Source organism: Phymastichus coffea, unplaced genomic scaffold (assembly GCF_024137745.1).
Source record: "Phymastichus coffea isolate CEN01 unplaced genomic scaffold, Cenicafe_Pcof_1.1 PCOF00002, whole genome shotgun sequence".
Lineage (NCBI taxonomy): Eukaryota > Metazoa > Arthropoda > Insecta > Hymenoptera > Eulophidae > Phymastichus > Phymastichus coffea.
In genome coordinates, this window is record NW_026706813.1 from 11478422 (window position 1) to 11493626 (window position 15205).

At 30.2% G+C, this 15205-nt stretch overlaps 1 protein-coding gene across 2 annotated transcripts in view; it reads left to right on the top strand.

Annotated features, from left to right (window-relative positions):
- Positions 1-3855: 3855 nt before the first annotated feature.
- LOC131663821 (glutamine synthetase 2 cytoplasmic-like) overlaps positions 3856-15205 on the top strand; it is a 174055-nt gene continuing 162705 nt past the window's right edge. Inside the window, exon 1 of one of the 2 annotated variants that reach the window (XM_058934507.1) lies at positions 3856-4156. The gene's annotated coding sequence lies outside the window, so the exon portion shown is untranslated. Of the gene's footprint in view, positions 4157-5085; positions 5202-15205 lie in introns of those variants that run through there. The other variant, XM_058934517.1, reaches the window with a different exon arrangement.

A 15205-nucleotide genomic window follows, 5' to 3' on the forward strand; every position in this document is an offset into this window, starting at 1 on the left:
TTGTACTTTATTATGAAAGCTATCCGACTATAGGTTTGAATGCATCAAACGATTGAGAAGTACGAGCTGAACGGAAAGTCCTTGAATGATCAACAGTAACAAATGCAAAGGATTTTCGTTTAGTCAAGTACATTCTTAATTAAAAATCCTCTTAAGTTTTATAAATTGAAGAAGCACATAGTTGATATTAAACAATTCGTTGAAGTTTCAGAAACTGACATAGAAAAAGATACCGAAATTTTTTCAGAAGACAGTGGTTCTCCAGTAACATGAGTTATACAGATTATATATAATTTTTCTTTAGATGTATTTTGTTTTATGAATTTTATCAATGTTATAGAGTGTTGTAGAAAATTCTGTTTTTTGTTTGGAGAGAACATAATTTTTTCTGCATTTCACTGTACTTTATACAGCGTTTTTTGAAAATTGAATTGTCACGAGTGTTAAAAGTTATATTTCAATAAATGATCCCTTATTTTTCTAAAATTTCCGTAGTCAACAATATCGAAATAAGTGTAAGTAGAAGCTAGGCTTTGTAAGCGTTTTTTCAGCGTTAAAATCGTACAAATAACAATTGAAATTCATTTAAGTAAAATGAATCAAACCATTTTAATATTTTTTTATCCCTATCCCGAAATTAATTTTACATATTATAATATTTAATTTCAGATCCATTTCATTTTAATGAATTTAAATTGTCATTTGTAGGATTCAAAAATAGATTCAAAGCATATTTGATTTTCAATACGGTTGAATTTCGTAGTTTAAACGGAGTGAGGATAGAATAATTGTATGTTACATCTATTCGAAAATAATTCTTTATTCTATCCAGTTAACACACAAAAATGTAAATCGAAATGTAATTATTTATTTAAAAATTTTCTCTTATTATAGTATTTTAAACAAAATGAAGGTTTATTTTGTTGGTAAATTTCTTTAGAAATAAGGGAGAGTGGAGGGGATATGGAACATGTGGATAATGTGGATCATGTAGGTAATATCAACCATCTCTACTTATCTATGAAGGCAATGATCTTGGGTATTGAAATTTTTTTAATATTTTCAGTTTCACCATAATATATTCCATATGTTTTTCACCATCGTCCATGGTCCTGGAAATTTTTATTGGCTTTTGATATTTTTTGTATACTAATCATCAACGTTTAATAAATATTATTCAGTATATATGTGTAAACTAATAATATTATGTGTAAACTAGTAATACGTATATGTGTAAACTACTTATTTATTTCGGTATATTTTTCTCAGTTTACATAGTCATTGACAAAAACAATATAATCTTTCTAATTATTTCTCATCAAAATGACGGCAAGTGCAGATCAGATATATCTTTTGCTACGTCACCAGCCAGTTACGTACATCTGCTAGATTGCGTGAAGTTATACAATGATTTCATTTTATTAGAGTTAAGCAAATCGGTTTAGTGTACAATACTATAGTTTTAAGTATGCCTAAAATTACTTAAATCAACTTAATTGATATACATGAATGATGTCATTTATTACATTCTAATGGTTTTTTTCATTGTACAATTTTTGTATTATACATGTATTTGTACATCATATTTGCTGATAAGATTCATTTTTTATATAATAACGTTAAAGTTCTTTCAATAAAATTGATGTAACATATATCTTATTAAATTTATCATTTATTTTTACATATTATTGATTGGCTGTCGTAAATAATAAATTATAATACATTTAATAAAAAAATATAAAGGAATACAAGATATCTTAATAAAAAATAAAATACAAGTAAAAATATAAAAGAGAAATAGACTTCAAATTTCAAATAAATTTTGTTCTATTCTAAATGACTTCAACTTTTAAGCAAGTTTCTTTTCAAGAGTAAATAAAAATTTACATAGTAAATAAATAGTAAATTTATATACTAAATAAAATAATTTTATGATTTTATACGAATTTCAGAATAATTTTATTTGAGGAATCCTTTACCTTTGTCAAATCCCGGTTTTTTAATTAGTTTTCTTGTGAAATGAAAATGTCAGTATTAAAAAATGATTTAGTAAAAATGAAATCAGAAGCTTTTGTAATTAGAAAACTGACAAATAGATAGCCAAAAAATTTCCTGATTTGCAGATTCATTAGAATTAAGGTAGTCTAGATTTATGATAGATAGTCCATTCTTTCCTATAGGTTTGTAAAAAATAACAGAATTTTATATAGAAGTCATAACTTAGTTATATTGTTTGATTCCAAATCGTATATTTACAAATACTAATTGTTGAATATTAAGAGCAATTTTCAAATCATATGTAAAATAGATTATAATTAGTAAGTACCGTAACAGTCGGTAATAAGGTAATAAAGTAATAAAATATAAATCTGGTAACATGAAGGTCTCGGGTTTAAGTCTTAATCAGATCGGTTATGTGCTTTTATTTTTTTTCATTTTTCGTATATAATTTATTTTTTATAGAAGATGCCTACGTTATTTTATTCATGATATATGTGTATTATTTATTTATTCAATTTTTAGGAAAATAGTCGATTTATGGAGTACGAAATTTATAAAATGTCCTGTAAGTTTTATATAAAATCTATACAGAACTTGTACGAGTCTTGTACCAAACATGTACTATACAAATTTTGTAAACATTTTGTCGGAAAAATATGAACGGATTTTATATATATAATTTTAAATATATACAAGTATTATAGAAGTATTTTACAGATTGTGTATATATACTTGTATAAAATTCGTACACATTTTATACAAAATTAATATATTTATTTCTAGTGGGGTAGTATTTACAGGATTGGCTATCTATAGTAATTTATTGATAATAATAAATAATTTGATCGTGACTGAATTAAATTTTGTCACCCACGTTTATGTAAAGGTTACTTAGAAACATAAGAGCGCCTCTCATTTTACAATTGAAACATTAGAAAGAAAAAATATAAGAAAAGAAAAATAAAAGAAAGTTTTATTTTATAATTAATTGAAATTAGCAATATATTTCAGTCTGATTTCGATTTTTGGATTTATCCTCCTCATCTTTGCGATAACTTAAAGTAAATATTTTTGAAAAATGTACAGATAATCAACAATGTTCTAAAACATTATATACTAGTGCTGGGTAATCCGATTTAGTTTTTGACATACAAATAAATTTTGTTGTATGACAATAAAACAATTTAACAGTTTATGTTTATTCGCATTTCACTCGGCCAATAAGATAAATCAAAAATTTTTGTAATTAATATTGCTTCTATTACTGTTATATAATTTCCTGATTTCTAAAAAAAAACATAGACATAATATTTTCAATCTTCTATTCTCATTTCAGGCATAATAGTGTAACTGAAACTCGACAGTTAGAACAATTTGAAAGAACAAAAGCACTAGCTTCCTCTGTAATAAAGCAACACGCACACATGCTATTCCAACCTTTGACAGCATCAATTGAAATAACTTTGTCGTTCCCTCGATTTCATCTATAACTAAAAGTATATAAAATAATTATATTTAATTTCAACCAAATAATAATTATAATAATAATAATAATAATAATAATAATAATAATAATAATAATAATAATAATAATAATACTAAATAATTAAACAAATTAATGCAGCTAATCTTCATAGAAAGAACCGTATTTACTTTTCCATATTACCTACATACATACATATTTTGATCGAATAGAGAAGTGATATACATTAATTAAAACGTTACGTGTGCTAACTAGATATAAGCTTATTACATGAAATAAAAATAAAAAATTATTTTTTTATCTATATGGCTTGCGATAATGCGGAAGAACAAGTGTGTCGAAGTGTTCATTGACGAAGATGAGTTGATCAAGCTCATACGTTAAACTAGTAGCTGATGTGCAGTCGAGGTTGCGCTTGCGCTTATATGAGTTTTGATGCTGTCTCTGTCATTCGGTTACTTGCACCGTGCATTGGTTGAGCTGATGTGTCATTTGCTGTGATTATACACCCAAATAGCAAAACGCAAAAACTATACTAGGCAATACAAAATTGATTACTTCTTTCAGTTATTAACTTTTATTACGATAACCTATGTTTAAAGATTATATAGTTGAGTATCTTTTGCTATCATAATCAAATCCTCTATTGCACTTCTCGCTAACTTATTCAAGGTCAGTTACAATTTTAATTCATGTAATAATAGATAACAGCTCACTTATTTTATTATAATTTTTTTTTTCGTATTGCTCATTACAAAAGAACAAATATAATTTTTCTGTCTATTAATTTTATTATATCGGGAAGTTGTCAATTTCCACCAAAATAAAACAAATGAAATAAATATCGATAAAATAACTATTCCTAAGATAATTTAAAATCTGTTAATTATATATTAAAAAAGTAAATACAAAAGTAAAATACTTATTTTAGAAACATATGGAATTATATCTATCTAATTGTTATTTAATATTGTTGTCAGTAATTTTTCAAGTAGATTTTTTTGTCATATTAGAACTTATGTAAACTAATTCCTCTTACTGATATTCATTAATATATTAATTTAAACTATAGCTGAAAACCCTATTATTTAATTTTATAAACTATTGAAAATCTGGAAAAAAATTTTTTTCTTTACAATGTATCCAATAAGAATTTTCGAAATAGTGTTTCATCCACTGTAAATCCGAATCTGTAATTAATACTTTGTTTATTTTAATTTCTAAAACTAATAGAATAAGAAATAAAAGAAAAATTACTCAAATTTAATTCGAATTATTCACTGTTTACTCTCTTGCCGCATCGTAATAAATAACTTTAGATAAACATATTTAAACTATATTTCATTTATAAATTTTTATGTTTCTAATAATTTGAATTTTAAGAAAGGCAGTAAAAACTTATAAAGATATTACAGTTGATATTAGAGTTTATTTTTTTTCTTATAACAATAATTTTATTTTATTACGAGCCACCAAACCTTACGAAGACGATCGATGAAAAAATGACATCTTTAACTGACGTTATTTTATGTCGAATTTTAAAGAATTTTAATTATATCGTAAGATGTTCAGACGTAATTTTTTTAGGAATGATGTTATTTAGAAAACGTCTGAAAAAACAATCTGAAGAAAAAATCTGATTCGATCGAGGATCGAACCCGGAGATTTTAGATTATTGGACGCATAATTTATCCCTTCGCTACTAGCGTTTGTTAGAGTGAGTATCATTTTTCTGCCATATGTTGCGATGTAAAGCCTATTTGGTGTTTATGGATTTATTTTTTTTAATTGTAAAAATAAACATAAACTAATATGATACATTTTAGACGAATTTTATTATGTGCAATCTATTATTTAAAAAATGCAATCACCGTCGCAAGTCTGATATTACAAAATTTAGATTATAAAAAATGGACTATACAAATGGAATAATTGACGTCATTCAACGATTTAATGATAATAGACTTAAACAAATTGGTTCAATGTACAATATTGTCTTTTTAGATATGTACAAAATTACTTATGTCTATTAAAATAGGGCGCTTCAATAACGTCGTTTATTAAACTCCAATAGTCTTTTAAAATATGTAAGTTTTTGTGTTATAACACGTGTTTGTATATCATAAACACTGTGAAAAAATATTTTTAATAACTAGTGATGTCTAGTGCGCTTTTATACGCTTTTACATTTATCTTTTAAGTCTTCCAGTCATGTTCATTTTAATGCACCAATATAGATCAAAACTACTATTGACGAAACGAAAAATTCCAAAATAAAATATGCCTTAAATTTAATATGACACATAGCTGCCGATGATATTTATTGATAATTAAATAGTTACATCGATACTCATAATTGTTAAATAATTTCACAATTATTATCCGAAGTTCTGTATTCAAAAATCATTATCCAACAGTATAAAAAACACGATAAAAAGTGGAATATAAGTTTCGAAATGATTATTCTTTTCTATAATCATATTTTTTACAATGTAAATGACTTCGGTAGACTTTCACACGGTTATTGTTTAACACAGTTAGTGTATTAAAAAATATATTTTAATATATTATAAAACCGAAGTCACTGTACAATATTTTATCGTGATAATCTATCGATGTATGTTTTTATTTTGAAGTTTATGTTACGTCTCACGTAACGGCCGCGAATTGACAAGAATTACTCAAACGCGACTGTCTCTTTTCGGTCAACGCGTAAGCGCTTTACCACGGGTGTGAGACTCAAACGAAAGCAGGGCGGCAACGTATCTAAAATACCTAGTGAATAAGTAATAATTAAATAATTTACCTGCAGTTTAACTGGTCCAGAAACTCGTACCTCAGAACCCAGAGATGGACATGGATTAGGTATAACTCTCAAATAAGTTATTATAGAAATAGATTTATAATATTTATTGATCGAATTACAGAAGGTGCGTAGTGTCACAGAGTAAAATACAGAGTCTCTGTTACAATTGTTTTGCGTTCTCTTTTATAGCACAAAATACATAAAAACTAATCGATAAAGGGTTAATCCCAGAACGGGTAATTGCGTCACTGAGATTAAAGTCAGCTATTAAATGACTATTGCTTTTAATTACGGGAACTCCCCTTCCATAAAAAATTCAAATTTTACCGCCATAAAATAGTCTGACTCGTCCTTGACGTAACATGCCAGCCCCTGAAAACCAGCGACGCAGGGCGCTCGCAAGTTGCACCTGCCTATTTGAAATTGCGTACATCAAGATAATATACTTATACTTTGCACATAATGAGTTACAATAAGTACTACGTACTAAACACCCAGTAATTTTTCACATATATATGTTTGAATGAGAAAAACTTCGAAGCACTATAAAGTCTCTAATTTTCAAAAGGCAAGAAACCACCACTCCACACTACATTTAATCTTCTTAGAAATATTTCTTCTCCTATGGTGCCAGGTTTACATTCGTCTCTTGATTTTTCGCGTAGGTATTTTATTCTTCCTAATCCAACTTCCATATTATGATTATTATAGCCGCATGTCTTAGCGTCCATATCTATTTCTATTTTGCAATAGCGCACTTGGACCGACGAATATTCATTGAGTTGCAATAGTGATACTTCGATCCGCGTAAAATTGACGATTGGTGGTGGCAGTTCGCAGTCTGCAATATCTACTAAAGAAAAATATATAATATTTGCGAACTTTTGCGCACAATCATAAGCAATGAAGGCCGTCGCCTTGGTGACAAGTTCCACGAGCAGTAGACAAATTAGAAGATTCATCATCTGCAAACAATAAATTTAAGTTATTCCTTAATAGATCTTAATCAGAACATGCAATCTGTGCGATTGTTTATTAAATTTTAGACACGATTATTCGGTTGGCCTTATATGCGATATGCGTAAACGGTTCATATGTACAATTTTGCTGCGGTTTTTGCCGATCTCAATTCGTACATTTCCGTTGGGCCATACTTCCGATACCAGATATGGATCAGAATATTGGTCATCGAATTTTTTTGGTTCGGGGCCACCTAAAAGCCAAACATAATCGTTTACCTTAATTTCTCTGGGATTGATTTTTTTGTCGTAATAATGTTTTGACTTAATTTTTGCAAGTGTAATTTTTTCACGAGCAATTTGGTGCAAAGCATTCAAATGGTTAATTAGTTGTGATATATAATCGGCATAAGTAGGCACAAGATCTTCCGGTTCTGGCGGAGTTGCTGATGGTACTCGTGCAACTCTTGCAAACATGAGTTCATATGGAGTATAATGCGTAGCCTCATGTCTGCTAGTGTTATAATTGAACATTGCCATTTCTACAAATTCATCCCAATCTTCAAACTTATTTGTAAAAACTTTTAAAAATTCGTTTAATGAGGAGTGTTGTCTTTCTTTTAATCCGTTTTATTCAGGATGAAAAGCGCTTGTGCGAAATTGTTTAATACGAAATCTTTTAGCAACTCTTTTCATTAATTGTGACAAAAAATTTTGCCCGCAATCGGTAAGCAAGCCGTTTGGTGCTCCGAAAACACAGACTACGCGTTTAATAAAAGCATCTGCTATAGTAATAGCCGTTTGATCAGGTATTGGAATACCTATAGCGAAACGTGTAAACATGCACTGAAATGTTAAGCAATAACGATTACTTAGTTTGGTCGTTGGCATCGGTCCCACAATATCCATTGTAGTTTTGAAAAATGGTATTGGCGGAGAATCGGTGATGACATCTTCTGTTTAGTTTTTTCACGTACTAATTTTTTTGTTTGGCAATCAACACATTGTTGTATGAAACTAAGTACGTCCTCTTTAAGATGTTCTTAGTTCGATTTGTGTCGAATACGATTAAATGTTTTATTAACTCCCGCGTGTCCTCCGACTGCTGAACAATGTGCTTCTTGTATAATCTCTGTTCTCTCATTAAGTAGGGGATGTTTTACCTGTCCGGTGCATACTATGACCTTGACATTTAGTTTTCCAAGCTTATCTCGTATACAGTTAATAATTTTACTGAATAACACGTTCTCTATGCTTTCACTTTTGGCTAAGCTAAAGGTGACTATCTTGTTTTCATCAATAATGTTTCCTAAATTCATGAGTAATGCTTTTAGCATAATAATTATATCCTCGATGCTTTCTCGTTTTTCGCACCTTAGCGGCATTACTAAGTGATATCTTTTCCCAAATTTAATTATTTTAGGATATCCTACATTTAAATTTTCTAATCTTGGTAATTTATTTACTTCTTTTAAAAGACGAGCTCCTTCATCAAAAGGTTCTCCTTTATCATTGACAAAATACAAATAATTATCTTTTCTCATAAACAATTTTTCGCGACAATAAATGATGTTGCTTTCAGGTAATTTATTTTCTATTTCATTCTCATTATTTACGATCTCCTCTGTTGCGTCTATCTTAGTTTCGTTTGATTCGTATTCGTCTTCTTCTTTGATGGTTTCTAAACTAGTTTTTAATGGTACACCTGTCCCCTTGCTTTGTACATCTGTACCTTGTTTCTCGACTTGTTGCGTACATGGTGTGTTGCTAGTGGTGTTTTTTGTTTTGTTGTTACCTCAGTGGCACTTTGGTCTCGTCTCTTTTTCTGTTTATTAGGTTTCAGTGCGCTTATAGCTTCTTCGTATTTAGTGCTAGGCTTTTGTCCAGTGCGCGATCGTGTGATCATCCCTTCCGGTTCCGGTACTTTATCATCATTTGCTTCTAATCCTTTTACTATATTGATTGGTTCTTAAATTAATTGCGGATCTAATATATGTAATTCTATCGGGTTACGTGATAAAACATCTGCATTTATATTTGTAGCTCCGGGTTTATAATTAATTTCATATTGAAAATCTGCTACCTTCAGTCTCATTCTAGTTACTCGTGAGTTGAGATCTTTGTGCGATCTTAATCCAACTAGAGGTTTATGATCAGTAATAACGGTAAATTTTTTTGCATATAAGTACGGTCGAAATTTAAGAATTTCAAAAACAATTGCTAACATTTCTTTTTCGAAAGTGCTGTAACGTCTTTCTGCATCATTTAACGCTCGTGATGCATAAGCTACTGGCTTATCAACGTCGTTCTCATCTTGGTTTTGAGATAAAACGCATCCTACATAGTATCCACTAGCATCTGTTGTTAAAATAAATGGTTTTTCAAAGTTTGAGTGAACCAATATAGGTGGCTCACACAATTTGCGTTTTAGCAGTTCAAAGGCTTTCTGCTGCTCTTCTTCCCATATAAATTGCTAATCTTTTCTTAACAGTTTATTTAAGGGTTGCGCGATGTCGGGAAATTTGTTAATGAATCGTCTGTAGTAACTACACAGGCCGATAAATTGTTTAATATTCCTTGGATTTCTTGGCGTGGGAAATTGTTGGACGGCTAAAATTTTATCATTGTGAGGTAGTAAACCGTCTTTCGAGATTACAGATCCTAGGTATACTACCTCTGATTTAAAATATTCGCATTTTTCCGGATTTAATACTAAATTCGCTTTTCTTAGACGTTCCATTAATTCAATGATGCTCTCACAGTGTTCCTCAATAGTTTTACTATGTACGCAAATATCATCGAAGAAGGTTACTACTCCTTTCATTCCTGTCGTTAAAAGGTGAATTAATGATAGAAAGATCGGCGCGCTTGTTTTCAATCCGAAAGGCCGACCTTGTAAATTGGAAAAGGCCTTGGTCGCATTGAACTGCTGTCACCTGCTTGTCCTCCTTTTTAACTAGGCATTGATGATATCCTGAATAAAGGTCAAAGACCGAGTATATTGTGGATCCTCCTAACGCATCTAACTGATCGTCTACATTCGGCACTGGAAAATTGTAATCCGGAATCAGTGTATTTACTGCGCAGAAGTCTATTACTGGTCTTTTCTGGATTATGCCTTCAGCATTCCTTTTCTTGTCTACGCAAAATATTGGAGACGAGTAAGGACTAAAAGACCTTTCAATTATACCTTGGTCGAGCATATTTAAAACTTGAGCATCAATTTCTTTTCTTAACTCCGGGGGTTGTCTAAAAGGTTTTATGCGGATAGGTACCTTCAATGTTAATGGAATTTCGTGTTGGAGTAGATTAGTATATTCTGATTTGTCTCCAGGTAAGTGATATCTCTCATTGAATTTATTTATTATGTCAACTATATGTTCCTTTTCGACTAAATTCAAATGATCTAGTTGTGACATGCCGATTACTCTTGATGCCCTATTTTCCGTATTCTGATTCATACTTATTTTGGCTATCCGCACGTGTTCGTTGATAGTAGGAGGTATTCGTGTCTTCCCCTTCAATAAAAACTTTACGGCGACCAAAAGTTGTAAAACTATTCGTTGTTTATTGGACCTTTGAAGGTGGCTAATAGTTTTATATTTTTCGGCTAATTGTGCCACTTCCTCTAATAATTCTTTAATGTATTCTTTATCTCTGATTTTGTCCAATGTTTCAATGGTTGTAGAATTAATTACTCATAAAAAGTTACTCACTGAATATGGTTTATTACTTGTGTAAGAATTCGTATTATTTAATACATTAATACCTTTATTAACCATTTCCAATAGGGTAGTTTCGTCAGTATTATCGTAACAGTCTACCTTTTTGCGATCGTTGCTACTACTTTCTCTAATTTTTAACTTATAGTATGGCTGTATACTCAATTTATTTTCTGTCATTGAGAATTTCGTGGGGTGAATTTTATCATCTACGAAATTTTTATGGAGGATGATTTCATTATGGCTTTGCTCAGCCCTACTTGTTATACTATTCTGAATAAATAACGAATTAGCTTTCGCGGAACTTGGGCGTGCACTCCCGTATTCTTTGTTAGCTAATGCTAAATTACAAACTGAATACGTACTTTGGTTTTTTCTAATTTCTGATTTTTTACAATTTTCAATATTCGAATTTGTAATTTCGGATGTACAGATTTCAGGTTCACTAATTTTAACTTCACTAGCTTTTTCCAGTCCAATTTCGGAATTACAAATCTCAGATTTTTTGTATGGCAATTTACAAATTTCGCATTTTCGCAAATTTACTCCAATTTTATTTGAACGATTGGCTTCGTAACCGCTCTGTCTAATTTTCCTGACATAGTTTTTATCTGGTTTAAAATCTATCTTTGATTCTTCATCGCTTTTTTTATTATTGGGAACGCTTCTTAAAAAAATGTCTAAATTGTTACAAATTTTTACTTGATTTCTAACTACTCCAGCATAAGTTTTGCAGTTTGCTACTGAATTTGAATAACTATTATCATCTTGCGATGTTGTATATTGATTATCAGTAGTTGTATTGTTTGTGGATAAAGAGAATACTTTATCAGCGATTTTTAAATTATTGTTTTTACAATCTATTTTAGCGTTAAATTTACGCAAAAATTCACTGCCGATTAGTCCGTCTTCTTCAACAGGTAAATCATCGGGTATCATATAAAATTCGAATTCTAAATCTTTTATTGTAATATTTATTTTCCTAATATTACTACACTGTTATGTGTAATACCTCGTAACTCTAAAATATTCAATTTATTCAGATATGCTTCGTTTAGTTTCTTAGACCATTTCAGTAGAGATGGTCCAGCACCAGTGTCTAGCATCATACAAAGACTGATATTTTGATTTTTATCTTTTAAAATGAAAGTTGGTGACTTACTATTCAAGTTTAGCAATACCAGTCTTTGCGTTACAGCTAATTTCTTTGTATTCTTACTTCATCTCGGCGCTCCGTTTGGCTGGTTGTTTCCCCGGTCGTGCCTTTAACCTGGAAACCACCGGCGTTTCCCTGTTGTTGTTTCTTTTGTTCGTTAAAAATTCTTTTGTTACATCTTATTTTCCAGTGACCTTTAATACCGCAATAATTACAAATAGTCGGATCTCTGTTTGGATTTCCTGGTCCGCGATTATTAGAATTAAAATTTCCCTGGTATTCTGATTTGCTTGAGGCGGAGCTACTTGCTGGTTCATTCTTTCTCTATTGGCTGAATTTTGGCTATTCAGTTGCTTTCGGCCTTCGTTACTATTGAATCTTTCATTTCTAAAAGTTACACTGCCATTGTTACAGTAAAAACACGTATCTGCTAAATGATTTGACAACTTACAAATTTGACATACTTTCGAGTTAGCGGTTTTTACTACTTTTACACTTTTGATGTTTGCTAATTCTTTTTTTGCTTCTGCAAATACTTTTCCTGTCTGGTTGAGACCGTTGGGTTCCTGTGTTGCAAAATCGCGTTCAATCTCTACGGCTTTTGCTGTTGCTTCTTCGAGATTTTTTGCATGTTTCATTCGCTCTTTAATCACCCAGTGAAAGCCGCGGATGAAAAACTTCACTTTATCCTCTTCTAATTGATTTAAGAATCCAACATCATATCTTTTTTCGTGCACTGCTGTGCTTACTAATTCTCGCGCTACCGTTTTAACTCTGTTTGAGAATTTTACTACATTTTCTGAGGCTTTTTACTTGAGCATAGCCAGCTCAACTGATAATTAGTTGAAAGATTTGTCTGATCTGAAAAGGTGATCTAAATACATTTTAATCTCGCTAATTGTCTCAAAATATTTTGCACGCATACGTTTTAATGCATCCCCGTATAATCTCATTTTAACTAATCTTGCTAGATCCGCTTCATTTCTGGGTGGAATAACATTATAAGCTTCCCAACAACCGTCGAGAAAGTCATGTAGTGGAATGCAGTATCCATCGTATTTAGGAATGAAATCTACGATATCTTTCAAACCTACATTTCTCAATGGGCTAATTGTTGAATTTTGTACTGTACGGGTTACTTCTTGTGGAGTTGAATGATAAATCGGTTTTGTGCTGGCAAATGATCTGCTTGTTGACTTTGGCGTAAAGTATTCTGAATTGCTACTTTTCTCGTTTTGACTTTTTTCAGCGATTTTTGGTATTAAAAATTTACCGTTTTTATAGTTTTTAATAGGAATTTCGTTTCTTATTTCATCTATTTCGTCTTCGTTATCATTGTCAATTGTCAAGTTCGTCAAAGCTTGGAAATATTCCCTTCACTCGTCTTCCGTTATTTCCGCGTTTGATTCAATTATTGGCTCAAATTTATTTTCGAATTGTACTAGTTTGTCAGTACGATTTACTGCGACTAAAATTTCTTTTGGACTTATATTACGTTTTGTTAATTCTTCTACAATGAGTAGTAAAAGTGGATCTTGACATGAATTCCTTATTAATTATTCATTTATATAATGTTCTAAAATTATTATTAATTTTTCTATTTGTTGTTTTTTGCCTTCTAATTCGAAACCTAAATCTTGAAGAGCGTCCAAAAATTTTATACATTCTAGTAATGTTGGTTCTCTACTAGTTATAAAATTCGGATCTACTTTTCCTATGCAGTTTCTTAATATTAATAGTGCTTCCTCATTTCGTTTGTCTCTTAAATCGGCTCCCGTAGCTATGTTTGAAAAAAAAAAAAATTACTTTTGTCTAATCCTGCTTTTCGTTAAAAAAATTTAACCAAAGGGGTCCCCAATTATTACGTCTCACGTAACGGCCACAAATTGACAAGAATTACACAAACGCGACTGTCTCTTTTCGGTCAAACGTAAACGCTTTACCACGGGTGCGAGACTCAAACGAAAGCAGGGCGGCAACGTATCTAAATTACCTAGTGAATAAGTAATAATTAAATAATTTACCTGCAGTTTAACTGGTCCAGAAACTCGTACCTCAGAACACAGAGATGGACGTGGATTAGGTATAACTCTCAAATAAGTTATTATAGAAATAGATTTATAATATTTATTGATCGAAAGAGGTGCGTAGTGTTACAGGGTAGAATACAGAATCTCTGTTACAATTGTTTTGCGTTCTCTTTTATAGCACAAAATACATAAAAACTAATCGATAAAGGGATAATAAAATTTGTGTAAGGTATATATTATTTAAAATATTAAGATAACGTAAATATATAATAGATAAATAGGCATTCGATTGCAAAAATTGTACTTATAGTAACAGTAGTTAATAGCAAAGCAATAAGGGATCCAATAATCTGGAAGATCTAGGTCCGATCTTACATCTTGTCAGATTTTTTATTTTTTTATTGTCTTAATAATTATATAGTAGATTCTATATTATCTAGCAAGTACCTCTTGTAGTAGAATATATAAATTAATTATTGACTTATGTTTTTTATTAATTATTATGATTTATTGATAAATAAATTTTAACGTTTTATAAATGACTTCACGCTTAGAAAAAAGCAAAGTAATGTCTAAAAATATTTCAATTTGAGTCATAAAATCGAATGAAGGAATTCAGCAAGAAATCGGAAAAATCAACTTGAAAAAGTTATAAAATAACTGTGCGTCATCGGTAAAGATAGCAAATCTCGTTAATCATTCCGTGCAATTTAGTTTATCTTAAAAAAATAAGATCAGTAAAAATAAAATCTGCGTAATGTTGTAATGCGGTTTTTACAGAAATGATTGTTTAACTAGTTAGCAAAAATTACGTACAATTTTTCTATACAATCAAAATATTAATATAACCATTCAATGAAGAATAAATATATATTTTTTTTAATTCAGTTACATACATCTGAATCAGTTAGTAACATAAATCTACATTTTTGTAGGACCATATCATCTCAAAATGGTAACCTTATGATCATAGATATATCAATAGGTGTATTAACAAAAAAAAACTGTTCTCTTCTAAAAGTATGTTTAGTCACGTTCGACTAATAAT